This window comes from Rutidosis leptorrhynchoides, chromosome 4 (genome assembly GCF_046630445.1).
Source record: "Rutidosis leptorrhynchoides isolate AG116_Rl617_1_P2 chromosome 4, CSIRO_AGI_Rlap_v1, whole genome shotgun sequence".
In the NCBI taxonomy this organism is placed as follows: Eukaryota; Viridiplantae; Streptophyta; class Magnoliopsida; order Asterales; family Asteraceae; genus Rutidosis; species Rutidosis leptorrhynchoides.
In genome coordinates, this window is record NC_092336.1 from 139,011,915 (window position 1) to 139,029,490 (window position 17,576).

Genomic DNA, 17,576 nt, shown 5'->3' on the forward strand with positions numbered 1-17,576 from the left:
TGCCCCCGCACTAAGCGAAAGGCGAACTGGATGGATACTTCAGGTCAGGGATAACATTGAGTTCAATGTTGCAGTCCAGCAGAGTCAAACACCTGACCTCTCGCTAAGAGAGGCAGACCACTACAAGCCAAATTACTACAACCTTATTTCCAAAGTACATAAGGTATCATCACACTTTCAAGAAGAGAACAGAAAACGTCCATCTTGTAAATACAAGAAAATTAAAGACAATACATGTATTAAGGAAACGAATTCTAACCTTTTCTGATGGTGCTCTTGAAAGACTACGAATGCATCATCACTCGTGCTCGAATTACTTCAACCGGTTCAAAAGATTATCAACATATACGAAAAATCAAGTGGCTATGCCATTGATGGATATATAGGCAAAGATTATAATCATTGGGTTACTACTTACTATCCCCTTCTCAAAAAGGACACACTAAGCTTTTGACATCATGAAAATTGGCCAGTTCACATTTTAAAGAGATCATAGTTTATGTATCATCATTGTAAGTGTTTGTAAATGGGTGGATAGGGCATTTCTGATGATGTGTTTATAAGTTTATTCAAGAAAGTATATTCACATAAAACATAAAAAAAATTATTAAAAATATTGACAACAATCTAAGTTTTTTTTTTTTTCAAGTGTTAGGAGGACATATCGCATTCAACTATTCACTTTTAAGCAACTTTTGACCCATGCGACTTGCTAACCTTTTAGCTAAATTTTCGATGAACAACGTCGATATACAAAACACCAACCCATATTGATATATTTATAGATAACTGGCCAAATGGGTTGGAATGACCACTTTCATTACGTATTTTCAAGTAAGAATAAGTAATTATGTAAGTTAATAACATACCATATGCAAATATGCAATATATATAGGTCTATTCATATATTGGGTGGTCACCGTGTGCTACAACTGGAAACTCATTTAAGAACCAGATTGAAAACACAATCAGGTTATGATGATCAAAAAGTATTGGGCATGCTGGGTGGGTTGGAATTGAAGTTTAGCTGTTTTTCGAATATGTTAAAATGTTAATGTATTTTTAGAGTATTCTAGAATTAATTAGTAGAAGAAGATATTTATAAAACAAAAATATCTAGATATTATTAACCAAAAATATCTAGATATAATCACAAAATATCTAGATATTATTAACAAAAAATATCTAGATATTATTTATTACAAATCTAGATATTTCTATTAAAATATCTAAGACTCACTCATGAGGCCTATAAATAGGCATAATGCCTCACCATTTTGATGTAACCAAACACATAAGACATTTCAATTAATAAACACTCAAATCATTCTAAATCACAAATCTTCTCCACATCTCCTCTTTCAATACAAATCAACTAAACACTACAAACTTACTACATCTAAATCAAAACTAATTATCTTCTAACTAATCTAAATATACAACAATTCTAACAAGTGGTATCAAGAGCCGTATTGGGCGTTGTTCGAGTACACCATGATTACCGTTGGTGCGTACAATATTCTCATCCCCATCTTTGATGGCGACAACTATGATTTTTGGAGCATCCGAATGAAGACATATTTCCAAGCACAAAGCTTGTGGGATATTGTCGAAGTCGGGTTCACAACTTCAAAAGACGTCGAAACTCTGTCCGCAGAAGAACAGGAAAAATACAACAAAAATGTTGTAAGAAATGCTGCTGCTCTAGGCTACATTCAACAAGCCTTGACACCGTCTATTTTTCCACGAATCATGGGAGCTACGACAGCCAAAGAGGCGTGGAAAATCCTTCAAGAAGAATTTCAAGAAAATGTCAAGGTGAGATCCGTCAAACTACTAACTCTAAGACGTGATTTTGAAAACTTAAACATGAAAGACACTGAGACCGTAAAAGATTACTATTCTAGAATTAAAGAAATAGTAAATTAAATGAGAGCCTACGGAGATAACATAACTGATAAGAGGATCGTAGAAAAAATACTTATCAGTATGACAGAAAAATATGATCATGTCATTACTGCTATCGAAGAGTCGAAAGACATCGAGACTCTGTCGGTACCAGAATTAATTGGCTCTCTTGAAGCATACGAGGCTAGACTGAGTCGGCGCAATGAAAACTCACTTGAAATTTCCTTTCAGTCTAAACTCAAATTAAGGTCTCAAAAATCTAATAATAGGGGGGGGGGAAAGAAATCTTGAAGAAAATTCGAGAGGAGGAGCAAAACCCAGAACCGGGTTCGATCATAGAAGAAGAAGCTACCCTCCATGCGGTATTTGCAAGAAGACAAACCACTTGGAGAAAGATTGTTTCCACAAAGGGAAAAAAGATTGCCGTTTAAAACAAAATCATCGAGCTAACTTCACGGAAAAAGTGAAGATATACCGGAGAACAAAAATCAGCTATTCTATGCCTGCCATGTCTCAAATAAACAGAGGGATGATACTTGATTGATCGACAGTGGGTGCAACAACCACATTACAGGAGATGAAAAGTTATTTGATAGTATCAACACGTCCGTAAAGTCCCGCGTCAAACTAGGGAATGGAGCGCTTGTTGACACTAAAGGCAAAGATATGATAACTGTTCAAACTAATAACGTCACTCTATCTGTTAATGACGTTCTTTTAGTACCAAGCTTAGCGAGTAACTTGCTAAGTGTTGGACAAATGATGGAGCATGGCTACTCTTTACTCTTTGAAGATAAATCATGTGTTATTCGTGACAAGAAAAACAACTATAAATTAATAGCCGAAGTTCCAATGGAGAATCGCAATTTTCCGCTTCGTTGGCAGTATATCAGAGACACTGCCATGAAAGTCCAAGTTGAGGAATCATGGCTATGGCATCGAAGATTTGGCCACTTTAACTTTCACGCACTAAAAATCCTCCAACAAAAAAATATGATGAGAGACTTGCCGAACATAGAAGAGATCACTGACACGTGCGAAAGCTGTATGATGGGCAAGCAACATCGAAAACCTTTCTCTCGAGACAAAGCAAGGCTAGTAGCGAAAGGCTATTCACAACAGCCCGGAGTCGACTACAATGAATCTTCCGCACCCCGTAGCATGACTGGATACTATAAGAGCACTTGTGGCATTAACAGCTCAACGAAGGTGGAAGATTCATCAATTAGATGTGAAATCAGCCTTTCTAAATGGGTTTCTTGAAGAAGAGATATACGTAGAGCAACCACATGGGTTCATCCAGAAAGGAAAAGAAGATCAAGTCCTAAAGCTAAAGAAAGCCTTATATGGACTCAAACAAGCACCACGCGCATGGTACAGTCGCATAGACAACTACTTCACAAGTTCAGATTCAGGAGGAGTCAAAGTGAGCCCACACTCTACATCAAAACCAAGGTAACTCTGACACTCTCATCATCTCCTTGTATGTCGACGATCTTATATATACGGGAAACAATGAGAGAATAATACAAGAGTTTAAAGAAGAAATGATGAAAACGTTCGAGATGAGCGACCTTGGTTTGATGCGCTATTTTCTTGGCATCGAAATTAGTCAAGAAAATGAAGGCATCTTTATATGCCAAAAGAAATACACGAAAAATCTCCTGAAAAAGTTTAAACTATACGGTTGCAAAACCGTAGCCACGCCACTAGTTGCTAATGAGAAGATGAGACAAGAAGATGGATTGGAGAAAGCGGATGCTTCAAGATTCAGAAGTCTCATTGGAAGTCTACTATATCTAACAGCAACAAGACCGGACATCATGTACGCAACGAGTCTGCTATCCAGGTACATGCAAAACCCTACTCAAATACATTACCGAGCTTCTAAAAGAATACTAAGATACTTGCAAGGTACCATGGACTATGGAATATGGTACAAGCCGACTACAGACTCGAAGCTTCATGGATACACAGACAGTGACTGGGCCGGATCGGTAGATGACATGAGAAGTACTTCAGGATACACATTCACACTTGGATCTAGTGTCTTCTCATGGTCATCAAAGAAACAAGAAACGGTGGCACAATCATCAGCAGAAGCCGAGTACGTCGCAGCTGCAAACTCAGCTAATCAAGCTATATGGCTAAGAAGAATACTATAAGATATGGGCGAGAAACAAGACGAAGCTACAAAGATATATTGCGATAACAAGTCTGCAATCGCGATGGCAAAGAATCCAGTGTTCCATGGTAGAACAAAACACATTGATATCAAATATCACTTTTTGCGAGAAGTCTCCGCCAAGAAAGATATTGAATTAAAATACTGTAAGACCGAAGAGCAGATTGCAGACATATTCACCAAAGTACTACCAAGACCAAAGTTCGAGTTCTTACGCAACATGCTCGGAGTAACATCGAAATACATTAAGGAGGAGTGTTAAAATGTTAATGTATTTCTAGAGAATTCTAGAATTAATTAGTAGAAGAAGATATTTATAAAACAAAAATATCTAGATATTATTAACCAAAAATATCCAGATATAATCACAAAATATCTAGATATTATCAACAAAAAATATTATTTATTAGAAATCTAGATATATCTATTAAAATATCTAAGACTCGCTCATGAGGCCTATAAATAGGCATAAGGCCTCACCATTTTGATGTAACCAAACACATAAGACATTTCAATTAATAAACACTCAAATCATTCTAAATCACAAATCTTCTCCACATCCATTCTTTCAATACAAATCAACTAAACACTACAAATTTACTACATCTAAATCAAAACTAATTATCTTCTAACTAATCTAAATATACAACAATTCTAACAGAATATAATGAATTAAAAGGTTTATATGTTAAATGAACATGTTGGTGACATTCAACTTGTTCTTTTTTGTTGAAAGAATGAAAGATAAAGCATAATCGAATCAATGTATTCACATAAGCAACGAGTCAAATATATGACGTCTAATAGAACTCAGTTCTAACTGCAGGTGTTTGAGATGGGATATAAACTAGCTACTAGTAGTATATAGTATAACACAATATATAAAAACTAAAGTGACCATATATAAAACATTATTAACACGATCTGAATTTAAAAAAATAACCAGTAGATATAAAATATCATAAAGATAGATCCAAAAATGAATGTTCGCTCATTATAAATACTTGAACAGCATCAACAACATCAAAAATGAGTAAAAACTAGAAGAAATTTGGCAACCATTCATTCTCGACATAAGGAGGAGATATAAGGGACTTGACAAATATAGGAAAAGCAATATTAAGCCAACTTTGCGAAGACAGATCTACATTTCCTTTATCATCATCATCGTCACAAACACGCCAAGTGTTGTATGGAAAGATATCGAGTATGTATACAGTAGTGGCAGAACCATAATTATTACCTTTGTAATCATGTGGGAGCAGCTGCCAATAACCGTACTTTTTCATTGAAATGTCCCGTTCTTATTGATTAAAAACGTTCCATATTAATTGATTTCGTTGCGAGGTTTTGACCTCTATATGAGACGTTTTTCAAAGACTGCATTCATTTTTAAACAAACCATAACCTTTATTTCATCAATAAAGGTTTAAAAAGCTTTACGTAGATTATCAAATAATGATAATCTAAAATATCCTGTTTACACACGACCATTACATAATGGTTTACAATACAAATATGTTACAACAAAATAAGTTTCTTGAATGCAGTTTTTACACAATATCATACAAGCATGGACTCCAAATCTTGTCCTTATTTAAGTATGCGACAGCGGAAGCTCTTAATAATCACCTGAGAATAAACATGCTTAAATCGTCAACAAAAATGTTGGTGAGTTATAGGTTTAACCTATATATATCAAATCGTAACAATAGACCACAAGATTTCATATTTCAATACACATCCCATACATAGAGATAAAAATCATTCATATGGTGAACACCTGGTAACCGACAATAACAAGATGCATATATAAGAATATCCCCATCATTCCGGGACACCCTTCGGATATGATATAAATTTCGAAGTACTAAAGCATCCGGTACTTTGGATGGGGTTTGTTAGGCCCAATAGATCTATCTTTAGGATTCGCGTCAATTAGGGTGTCTGTTCCCTAATTCTTAGATTACCAGACTTAATAAAAAGGGGCATATTCGATTTCGATAATTCAACCATAGAATGTAGTTTCACGTACTTGTGTCTATTTTGTAAATCATTTATAAAACCTGCATGTATTCTCATCCCAAAAATATTAGATTTTAAAAGTGGGACTATAACTCACTTTCACAGATTTTTACTTCGTCGGGAAGTAAGACTTGGCCACTGGTTGATTCACGAACCTATAACAATATATACATATATATCAAAGTATGTTCAAAATATATTTACAACACTTTTAATATATTTTGATGTTTTAAGTTTATTAAGTCAGCTGTCCTCGTTAGTAACCTACAACTAGTTGTCCACAGTTAGATGTACAGAAATAAATCGATAAATATTATCTTGAATCAATCCACGACCCAGTGTATACGTATCTCAGTATTGATCACAACTCAAACTATATATATTTTGGAATCAACCTCAACCCTGTATAGCTAACTCCAACATTCACATATAGAGTGTCTATGGTTGTTCCGAAATATATATAGATGTGTCGACATGATAGGTCGAAACATTGTATACGTGTCTATGGTATCTCAAGATTACATAATATATAATACAAGTTGATTAAGTTATGGTTGGAATAGATTTGTTACCAATTTTCACGTAGCTAAAATGAGAAAAATTATCCAATCTTGTTTTACCCATAACTTCTTCATTTTAAATCCGTTTTGAGTGAATCAAATTGCTATGGTTTCATATTGAACTCTATTTTATGAATCTAAACAAAAAAAGTATAGGTTTCTAGTCGGAAAAATAAGTTACAAGTCGTTTTTGTAAAGGTAGTCATTTCAGTCGAAAGAACGACGTCTAGATGACCATTTTAGAAAACATACTTCCACTTTGAGTTTAACCATAATTTTTGGATATAGTTTCATGTTCATAATAAAAATCATTTTCTCAGAATAACAACTTTTAAATCAAAGTTTATCATAGTTTTTAATTAACTAATCCAAAACAGCCCGCGGTGTTACTACGACGGCGTAAATCCGGTTTTACGGTGTTTTTCGTGTTTCCAGGTTTTAAATCATTAAGTTAGCATATCATATAGATATATAACATGTGTTTAGTTGATTTTAAAAGTCAAGTTAGAAGGATTAACTTTTGTTTGCGAACAAGTTTAGAATTAACTAAACTATGTTCTAGTGATTACAAGTTTAAACCTTCGAATAAGATAGCTTTATATGTATGAATCGAATGATGTTATGAACATCATTACTACCTTAAGTTCCTTGGATGAACCTACTGGAAAAGAGAAAAATGGATCTAGCTTCAATGGATCCTTGGATGGCTCAAAGTTCTTGAAGCAAAATCATGACACGAAAACAAGTTCAAGTAAGATCATCACTTGAAATAAGATTGTTATAGTTATAGAAATTGAACCAAAGTTTGAATATGATTATTACCTTGTATTAGAATGATAACCTACTGTAAGAAACAAAGATTTCTTGAGGTTGGATGATCACCTTACAAGATTGGAAGTGAGCTAGCAAACTTGAAAGTATTCCTGATTTTATGAAACTAGAACTTTTGGAATTTATGAAGAACACTTAGAACTTGAAGATAGAACTTGAGAGAGTTCAATTAGATGAAGAAAATTGAAGAATGAAAGTGTTTGTAGGTGTTTTTGGTCGTTGGTGTATGGATTAGATATAAAGGATATGTAATTTTGTTTTCATGTAAATAAGTCATGAATGATTACTCATATTTTTGTAATCTTATGAGATATTTCATGCTAGTTGCCAAATGATGGTTCCCACATGTGTTAGGTGACTCACATGGGCTGCTAAGAGCTGATCATTGGAGTGTATATACCAATAGTACATACATCTAAAAGCTGTGTATTGTACGAGTACGAATACGGGTGCATACGAGTAGAATTGTTGATGAAACTGAACGAGAATGTAATTGTAAGCATTTTTGTTAAGTAGAAGTATTTTGATAAGTGTATTGAAGTCTTTCAAAAGTGTATAAATACATATTAAGACACTACATGTATATACATTTTAACTGAGTCGTTAAGTCATCGTTAGTCGTTACATGTAAGTGTTGTTTTGAAACCTTTAGGTTAACGATCTTGTTAAATGTTGTTAACCCAATGTTTATAATATCAAATGAGATTTTAAATTATTATATTATCATGATATTATCATGTATGAATATCTCTTAATATGATATATATACATTAAATGTCTTTACAACGATAATCGTTACATATATGTCTCGTTTAAAAATCATTAAGTTAGTAGTCTTGTTTTTACATATGTAGTTCATTGTTAATATACTTTATGATATGTTTTCTTATCATAGTATCATGTTAACTATATATATATATCCATATATATGTCATCATATAGTTTTTACAAGTTTTAACGTTCGTGAATCACCGATCTACTTGGGTGGTCAATTGTCTATATGAAACATATTTCAATTAATCAAGTCTTAACAAGTTTGATTGCTTAACATGTTGGAAACATTTAATCATGTAAACATCAATCTCAATTAATATATATAAACATGGAAAAGTTCGGGTCACTACAGTACCTACCCGTTAAATAAATTTCGTCCCGAAATTTTAAGCTGTTGAAGGTGTTGACGAATCTTCTGGAAATAGATGCGGGTATTTCTTCTTCATCTGATCTTCACGCTCCCAGGTGAACTCGGGTCCTCTACGAGCATTCCATCGAACCTTAACAATTGGTATCTTGTTTTGCTTAAGTCTTTTAACCTCACGATCCATTATTTCGACGGGTTCTTCGATGAATTGGAGTTTTTCGTTGATTTGGATTTCATCTAACGGAATAGTGAGATCTTCTTTAGCAAAACATTTCTTCAAATTCGAGACGTGGAAAGTGTTATGTACTGCCGCGAGTTGTTGAGGTAACTCAAGTCGGTAAGCTACTGGTCCGACACGATCAATAATCTTGAATGGTCCAATATACCTTGGATTTAATTTCCCTCGTTTACCAAATCGAACAACGCCTTTCCAAGGTGAAACTTTAAGCATGACCATCTCTCCAATTTCAAATTCTATATCTTTTCTTTTAATGTCAGCGTAGCTCTTTTGTCGACTTTGGGCGGTTTTCAACCGTTGTTGAATTTGGATGATCTTCTCGGTAGTTTCTTGTATAATCTCCGGACCCGTAATCTGTCTATCCCCCACCTCACTCCAACAAATTGGAGACCTGCACTTTCTACCATAAAGTGCTTCAAACGGCGCCATCTCAATGCTTGAATGGTAGCTGTTGTTGTAGGAAAATTCTGCTAACGGTAGATGTCGATCCCAACTGTTTCCGAAATCAATAACACATGCTCGTAGCATGTCTTCAAGCGTTTGTATCGTCCTTTCGCTCTGCCCATCAGTTTGTGGATGATAGGCAGTACTCATGTCTAGACGAGTTCCTAATGCTTGCTGTAATGTCTGCCAGAATCTTGAAATAAATCTGCCATCCCTATCAGAGATAATAGAGATTGGTATTCCATGTCTGGAGACGACTTCCTTCAAATACAGTCGTGCTAACTTCTCCATCTTGTCATCTTCTCTTATTGGTAGGAAGTGTGCTGATTTGGTGAGACGATCAACTATTACCCAAATAGTATCAAAACCACTTGCAGTCCTTGGCAATTTAGTGATGAAATCCATGGTAATGTTTTCCCATTTCCATTCCGGGATTTCGGGTTGTTGAAGTAGACCTGATGGTTTCTGATGCTCAGCTTTGACCTTAGAACACGTCAAACATTCTCCTACGTAATTAGCAACATCGGCTTTCATACCCGGCCACCAAAAATGTTTCTTGAGATCCTTGTACATCTTCCCCGTTCCAGGATGTATTGAGTATCTGGTTTTATGAGCTTCTCTAAGTACCATTTCTCTCATATCTCCAAATTTTGGTACCCAAATCCTTTCAGCCCTATACCGGGTTCCGTCTTCCCGAATATTAAGATGCTTCTCCGATCCTTTGGGTATTTCATCCTTTAAATTTCCCTCTTTTAAAACTCCTTGTTGCGCCTCCTTTATTTGAGTAGTAATGTTATTATGAATCATTATATTCATAGATTTTACTCGAATGGGTTCTCTATCCTTCCTGCTCAAGGCATCGGCTACCACATTTGCCTTCCCCGGGTGGTAACGAATCTCAAAATCGTAATCATTCAATAATTCAATCCACCTACGCTGCCTCATATTCAGTTGTTTCTGATTAAATATGTGTTGAAGACTTTTGTGGTCGGTATATATAATACTTTTGACCCCATATAAGTAGTGCCTCCAAGTCTTTAATGCAAAAACAACCGCGCCTAATTCCAAATCATGCGTCGTATAATTTTGTTCGTGAATCTTCAATTGTCTAGACGCATAAGCAATCACCTTCGTTCGTTGCATTAATACACAACCGAGACCTTGCTTTGATGCGTCACAATAAATCACAAAATCATCATTCCCTTCAGGCAATGACAATATAGGTGCCGTAGTTAGCTTTTTCTTCAATAACTGAAACGCTTTCTCTTGTTCATCATTCCATTCAAATTTCTTCCCTTTATGCGTTAATGCAGTCAAGGGTTTTGCTATTCTGGAAAAGTCTTGGATGAACCTTCTGTAGTAACCAGCTAGTCCTAAAAACTGGCGTATGTGTTTCGGAGTTTTCGGGGTTTCCCACTTTTCAACAGTTTCTATCTTTGCCGGATCCACCTTAATACCTTCTTTGTTCACTATGTGACCGAGGAATTGAACTTCTTCCAACCAAAATGCACACTTTGAAAACTTAGCGTACAATTCTTCCTTCCTCAATACTTCTAACACCTTTCTCAAATGTTCACCGTGTTCTTGGTCATTCTTTGAGTAAATAAGTATGTCATCAATGAAAACAATGACAAACTTGTCAAGGTATGGTCCACACACTCGGTTCATAAGGTCCATGAACACAGCTGGTGCATTAGTTAAACCAAACGGCATGACCATAAACTCGTAATGACCGTAACGTGTTCTGAAAGCAGTCTTTGGAATATCATCTTCTTTCACCCGCATTTGATGATACCCGGAACGTAAGTCAATCTTTGAATAAACAGACGAGCCTTGTAGTTGATCAAATAAGTCGTCGATTCTCGGTAGTGGGTAGCGGTTCTTGATGGTAAGTTTGTTCAACTCTCGGTAGTCGATACACAACCTGAATGTACCATCTTTCTTCTTGACAAACAAAACAGGAGCTCCCCACGGTGATGTGCTTGGTCGAATGAAACCACGCTCTAAAAGTTCTTGTAATTGGCTTTGCAGTTCTTTCATCTCGCTGGGTGCGAGTCTGTAAGGAGCACGAGCTATTGGTGCAGCTCCTGGTACAAGATCTATTTGAAATTCAACGGATCGATGTGGGGGTAATCCCGGTAATTCTTTCGGAAATACATCGGGAAATTCTTTTGCAATGGGAACATCATTGATGCTCTTTTCTTCAGTTTGTACTTTCTCGACGTGTGCTAGAACAGCATAGCAACCTTTTCTTATTAGTTTTTGTGCCTTCAAATTACTAATAAGATGTAGCTTCGTGTTGCCCTTTTCTCCGTACACCATTAAGGGTTTTCCTTTTTCTCGTATAATGCGAATTGCATTTTTGTAACAAACGATCTCCGCTTTCACTTCTTTCAACCAGTCCATACCGATTATCACATCAAAACTCCCTAACTCTACTGGTATCAAATCAATCTTAAATGTTTCGCTAACTAGTTTAATTTCTCGATTCCGACATATATTATCTGCTGAAATTAATTTACCATTTGCTAATTCGAGTAAAAATTTACTATCCAAAGGCGTCAATGGACAACTTAATTTAGCACAAAAATCTCTACTCATATAGCTTCTATCCGCACCCGAATCAAATAAAACGTAAGCAGATTTATTGTCAATAAGAAACGTACCCGTAACAAGCTCCGGGTCTTCCTGTGCCTCTACCGCATTAATATTGAAAACTCTTCCACGGCCTTGTCCATTCGTGTTCTCCTGGTTCGGGCAATTTCTAATAATGTGGCCTGGTTTTCCACATTTATAACAAACTACATTGGCATAACTTGCTCCGACACTACTTGCTCCGCCATTACTCGTTCCGACACCATTTGTTCCTTTCGTTCTATTAACCCCTGGTCCGTAGACCTCACACTTCGCCGCGCTATGACCATTTCTTTTACACTTGTTGCAAAATTTGGTGCAGAACCCCGAGTGATTCTTTTCACACCTTTGGCATAGTTGCTTCTGATTGTTGTTGTTGTTGCGGTTATTATTGTTGTTGGGATGATTGTTGTAGTTGCTGTTGTTGTTGTTGTTGTTGTTGTTGTTGGGCCGTTTGTTGTAGTTGCGATTGATGTTGCGATTGTTGGGATAATTGTTGCGATTATTGTTGTAATTGCTGTTGTTGTTGTATTGGTGATTCTTATCACCGTTTTCCTCCCACTTTCTTTTGACTTGCTTCACATTGGCCTCTTCAGCAGTCTGTTCTTTAATTCTTTCTTCAATCTGGTTCACTAGTTTGTGAGCCATTCTACATGCCTGTTGTATGGAGGCGGGCTCGTGTGAACTTATATCTTCTTGGATTCTTTCCGGTAATCCTTTCACAAACGCGTCGATCTTCTCTTCCTCATCTTCGAATGCTCCCGGACACAATAGGCACAATTCTGTGAATCGTCTTTCGTACGTGGTAATATCAAATCCTTGGGTTCGTAACCCTCTAAGTTCTGTCTTGAGCTTATTGACCTCGGTTCTGGGACGGTACTTCTCGTTCATCAAGTGCTTGAATGCTGACCACGGTAGTGCGTACGCATCGTCTTGTCCCACTTGCTCTAGATAGGTATTCCACCATGTTAACGCAGAACCTGTGAAGGTATGCGTAGCGTACTTCACTTTGTCCTCTTCAGTACACTTACTTATGGCAAACACCGATTCAACCTTCTCGGTCCACCGTTTCAATCCGATCGGTCCTTCGGTTCCATCAAATTCCAAAGGTTTGCAGGCAGTGAATTCTTTGTAGGTGCATCCTACACGATTTCCTGTACTGCTAGATCCAAGGTTATTGTTGGTATGTAGCGCAGCCTGTACTGCGGCTATGTTTGAAGCTAGAAAAGTACGGAATTCCTCTTCATTCATATTCACGGTGTGTCGAGTAGTCGGTGCCATTTCCTTCAAAATAGTTAAATGGAACAAGTTAATCATACAGAATATTAAGAGTAGTTAATAGTATTTCGTAGCATAATATGAACTCATTTATAAAAGCTTTTTCTTCATATTAGCGTTTTATAAGTTTAAATTCGGGTAGTACCTACCCGTTAAGTTCATACTTAGTAGCTAATATACAATTCAACTACTACAATTCTATATGAAAAACTGATTATAATAATATTTCGCGTTCAAACTTTTATACAATATTTTACAAACTTACAATACCGCTTATTTTACATAAAGCATGAAATATAGCACACAATAACTTTGATACAAGATAGTTGTGAAGACAATTCTAGCTAGTACACAAGTCGTTCAACAAAGGCAATAAAGACACGTAATTCATACGTCCAGAAACAAGTCATGCATTCTGGTTTTACTAGGACTACTTCCCATCCTTGGTCTTGTGCAACATAACCGTTATGGCCGTTGATAAGACAGCGTGTTGTAACGTCATCAAAGGGACGAGGGTTACGTAATGTCCAACAGTCCCGTAATAATCTAAAAACCTCATTTCTTACCCCAATTACCGACTCCGTCACTTGTGGAAATGTTTTGTTTAATAGTTGTAGCCCGATGTTCTTGTTCTCACTTTGGTGAGAAGCGAACATTACTAATCCGTAAGCATAACATGCTTCTTTATGTTGCATGTTAGCCGCTTCTTCTAAATCACGAAGTCCAATATTCGGATATATTGAGTCAAAATAATTTCTTAACCCGTTGCGTAAAATAGCATTTGGGTTCCCCGCAATATATGCGTCAAAGTAAACACATCGTAACTTATGGGTTTCCCAATGTGATATCCCCCCATCTTTCAAACGAAAGTCTCTTATAAACCAAGACATTCTTGGAACGTTCTTCGAATGTCTTACAAACTGATCTCGCCTTAAATAGTTGTGCCGAAGAATTCTGGCCTACTCTAGACAAGATTTCATCAATCATGTCTCCGGGTAGGTCTCTTAAAATATTGGGTTGTCTATCCATTTTGTGTTTTTAAACTGTAAAATAGACAAGAGTTAGATTCATAAAAAAAATACTTATTAATACAAGCAATTTTTACATATATCATAAAGCATAAGAACACTATATTCCATATATTACACCACACGAATACAACTATCTTATTCCGACTCGCTCGTTTCTTCTTCTTCGGTTTTGGTTCGTTTTGCCAAGTTTCTAGGGATATATGATGTTCCCCTAATACGAGCCGTCGTTGTCCACATTGGTTTAGAAAAACCTGGTGGTTTAGAGGTTCCCGGGTCATTGTTACAACTTAAGGACTTCGGGGATTGACGATACATATAAAGTTCATCGGGGTTGGAATTAGATTTCTCTATTTTTATGCCCTTTCCCTTATTATTTTCTTTTGCCTTTTTAAATTCAGTTGGGGTAATTTCTATAACATCATCAGAATTCTCGTCGGAATCCGATTCATCGGAGAATTGGTAATCCTCCCAATATTTTGCTTCCTTGGCGGAAACACCATTGACCATAATTAACTTTGGTCGGTTGGTTGAGGATTTTCTTTTACTTAACCGTTTTATTATTTCCCCCACCGGTTCTATTTCTTCATCCGGTTCCGATTCTTCTTCCGGTTCCGATTCTTCTTCCGGTTCTGACTCTTCTTCCGGTTCCTCTTCGGGAACTTGTGAATCAGTCCACAAATCATTCCAATTTACATTTGACTCTTCATTATTATTAGGTGAGTCAATGGGACTTGTTCTAGAGGTAGACATCTATCACATAATATCAAACACGTTAAGAGATTAATATATCACATAATATTCATATGTTAAAAATATATAGTTTCCAACAAAAATGTTAAGCAATCATTTTTAAAGAAAACACGGTCGAAGTCCAGACACTAATGCATCCTAACAAACTCGATAAGACACACTAATGCAAATTTTCTGGTTCTCTAAGACCAACGCTCGGATACCAACTGAAATGTCCCGTTCTTATTGATTAAAAACGTTCCATATTAATTGATTTCGTTGCGAGGTTTTGACCTCTATATGAGACGTTTTTCAAAGACTGCATTCATTTTTAAACAAACCATAACCTTTATTTCATCAATAAAGGTTTAAAAAGCTTTACGTAGATTATCAAATAATGATAATCTAAAATATCCTGTTTACACACGACCATTACATAATGGTTTACAATACAAATATGTTACAACAAAATAAGTTTCTTGAATGCAGTTTTTACACAATATCATACAAGCATGGACTCCAAATCTTGTCCTTATTTAAGTATGCGACAGCGGAAGCTCTTAATAATCACCTGAGAATAAACATGCTTAAATCGTCAACAAAAATGTTGGTGAGTTATAGGTTTAACCTATATATATCAAATCGTAACAATAGACCACAAGATTTCATATTTCAATACACATCCCATACATAGAGATAAAAATCATTCATATGGTGAACACCTGGTAATCGACAATAACAAGATGCATATATAAGAATATCCCCATCATTCCGGGACACCCTTCGGATATGATATAAATTTCGAAGTACTAAAGCATCCGGTACTTTGGATGGGGTTTGTTAGGCCCAATAGATCTATCTTTAGGATTCGCGTCAATTAGGGTGTCTGTTCCCTAATTCTTAGATTACCAGACTTAATAAAAAGGGGCATATTCGATTTCGATAATTCAACCATAGAATGTAGTTTCACGTACTTGTGTCTATTTTGTAAATCATTTATAAAACCTGCATGTATTCTCATCCCAAAAATATTAGATTTTAAAAGTGGGACTATAACTCACTTTCACAGATTTTTACTTCGTCGGGAAGTAAGACTTGGCCACTGGTTGATTCACGAACCTATAACAATATATACATATATATCAAAGTATGTTCAAAATATATTTACAACACTTTTAATATATTTTGATGTTTTAAGTTTATTAAGTCAGCTGTCCTCGTTAGTAACCTACAACTAGTTGTCCACAGTTAGATGTACAGAAATAAATCGATAAATATTATCTTGAATCAATCCACGACCCAGTGTATACGTATCTCAGTATTGATCACAACTCAAACTATATATATTTTGGAATCAACCTCAACCCTGTATAGCTAACTCCAACATTCACATATAGAGTGTCTATGGTTGTTCCGAAATATATATAGATGTGTCGACATGATAGGTCGAAACATTGTATACGTGTCTATGGTATCTCAAGATTACATAATATATAATACAAGTTGATTAAGTTATGGTTGGAATAGATTTGTTACCAATTTTCACGTAGCTAAAATGAGAAAAATTATCCAATCTTGTTTTACCCATAACTTCTTCATTTTAAATCCGTTTTGAGTGAATCAAATTGCTATGGTTTCATATTGAACTCTATTTTATGAATCTAAACAAAAAAAGTATAGGTTTCTAGTCGGAAAAATAAGTTACAAGTCGTTTTTGTAAAGGTAGTCATTTCAGTCGAAAGAACGACGTCTAGATGACCATTTTAGAAAACATACTTCCACTTTGAGTTTAACCATAATTTTTGGATATAGTTTCATGTTCATAATAAAAATCATTTTCTCAGAATAACAACTTTTAAATCAAAGTTTATCATAGTTTTTAATTAACTAATCCAAAACAGCCCGCGGTGTTACTACGACGGCGTAAATCCGGTTTTACGGTGTTTTTCGTGTTTCCAGGTTTTAAATCATTAAGTTAGCATATCATATAGATATAGAACATGTGTTTAGTTGATTTTAAAAGTCAAGTTAGAAGGATTAACTTTTGTTTGCGAACAAGTTTAGAATTAACTAAACTATGTTCTAGTGATTACAAGTTTAAACCTTCGAATAAGATAGCTTTATATGTATGAATCGAATGATGTTATGAACATCATTACTACCTTAAGTTCCTTGGATGAACCTACTGGAAAAGAGAAAAATGGATCTAGCTTCAATGGATCCTTGGATGGCTCAAAGTTCTTGAAGCAAAATCATGACACGAAAACAAGTTCAAGTAAGATCATCACTTGAAATAAGATTGTTATAGTTATAGAAATTGAACCAAAGTTTGAATATGATTATTACCTTGTATTAGAATGATAACCTACTGTAAGAAACAAAGATTTCTTGAGGTTGGATGATCACCTTACAAGATTGGAAGTGAGCTAGCAAACTTGAAAGTATTCCTGATTTTATGAAACTAGAACTTTTGGAATTTATGAAGAACACTTAGAACTTGAAGATAGAACTTGAGAGAGTTCAATTAGATGAAGAAAATTGAAGAATGAAAGTGTTTGTAGGTGTTTTTGGT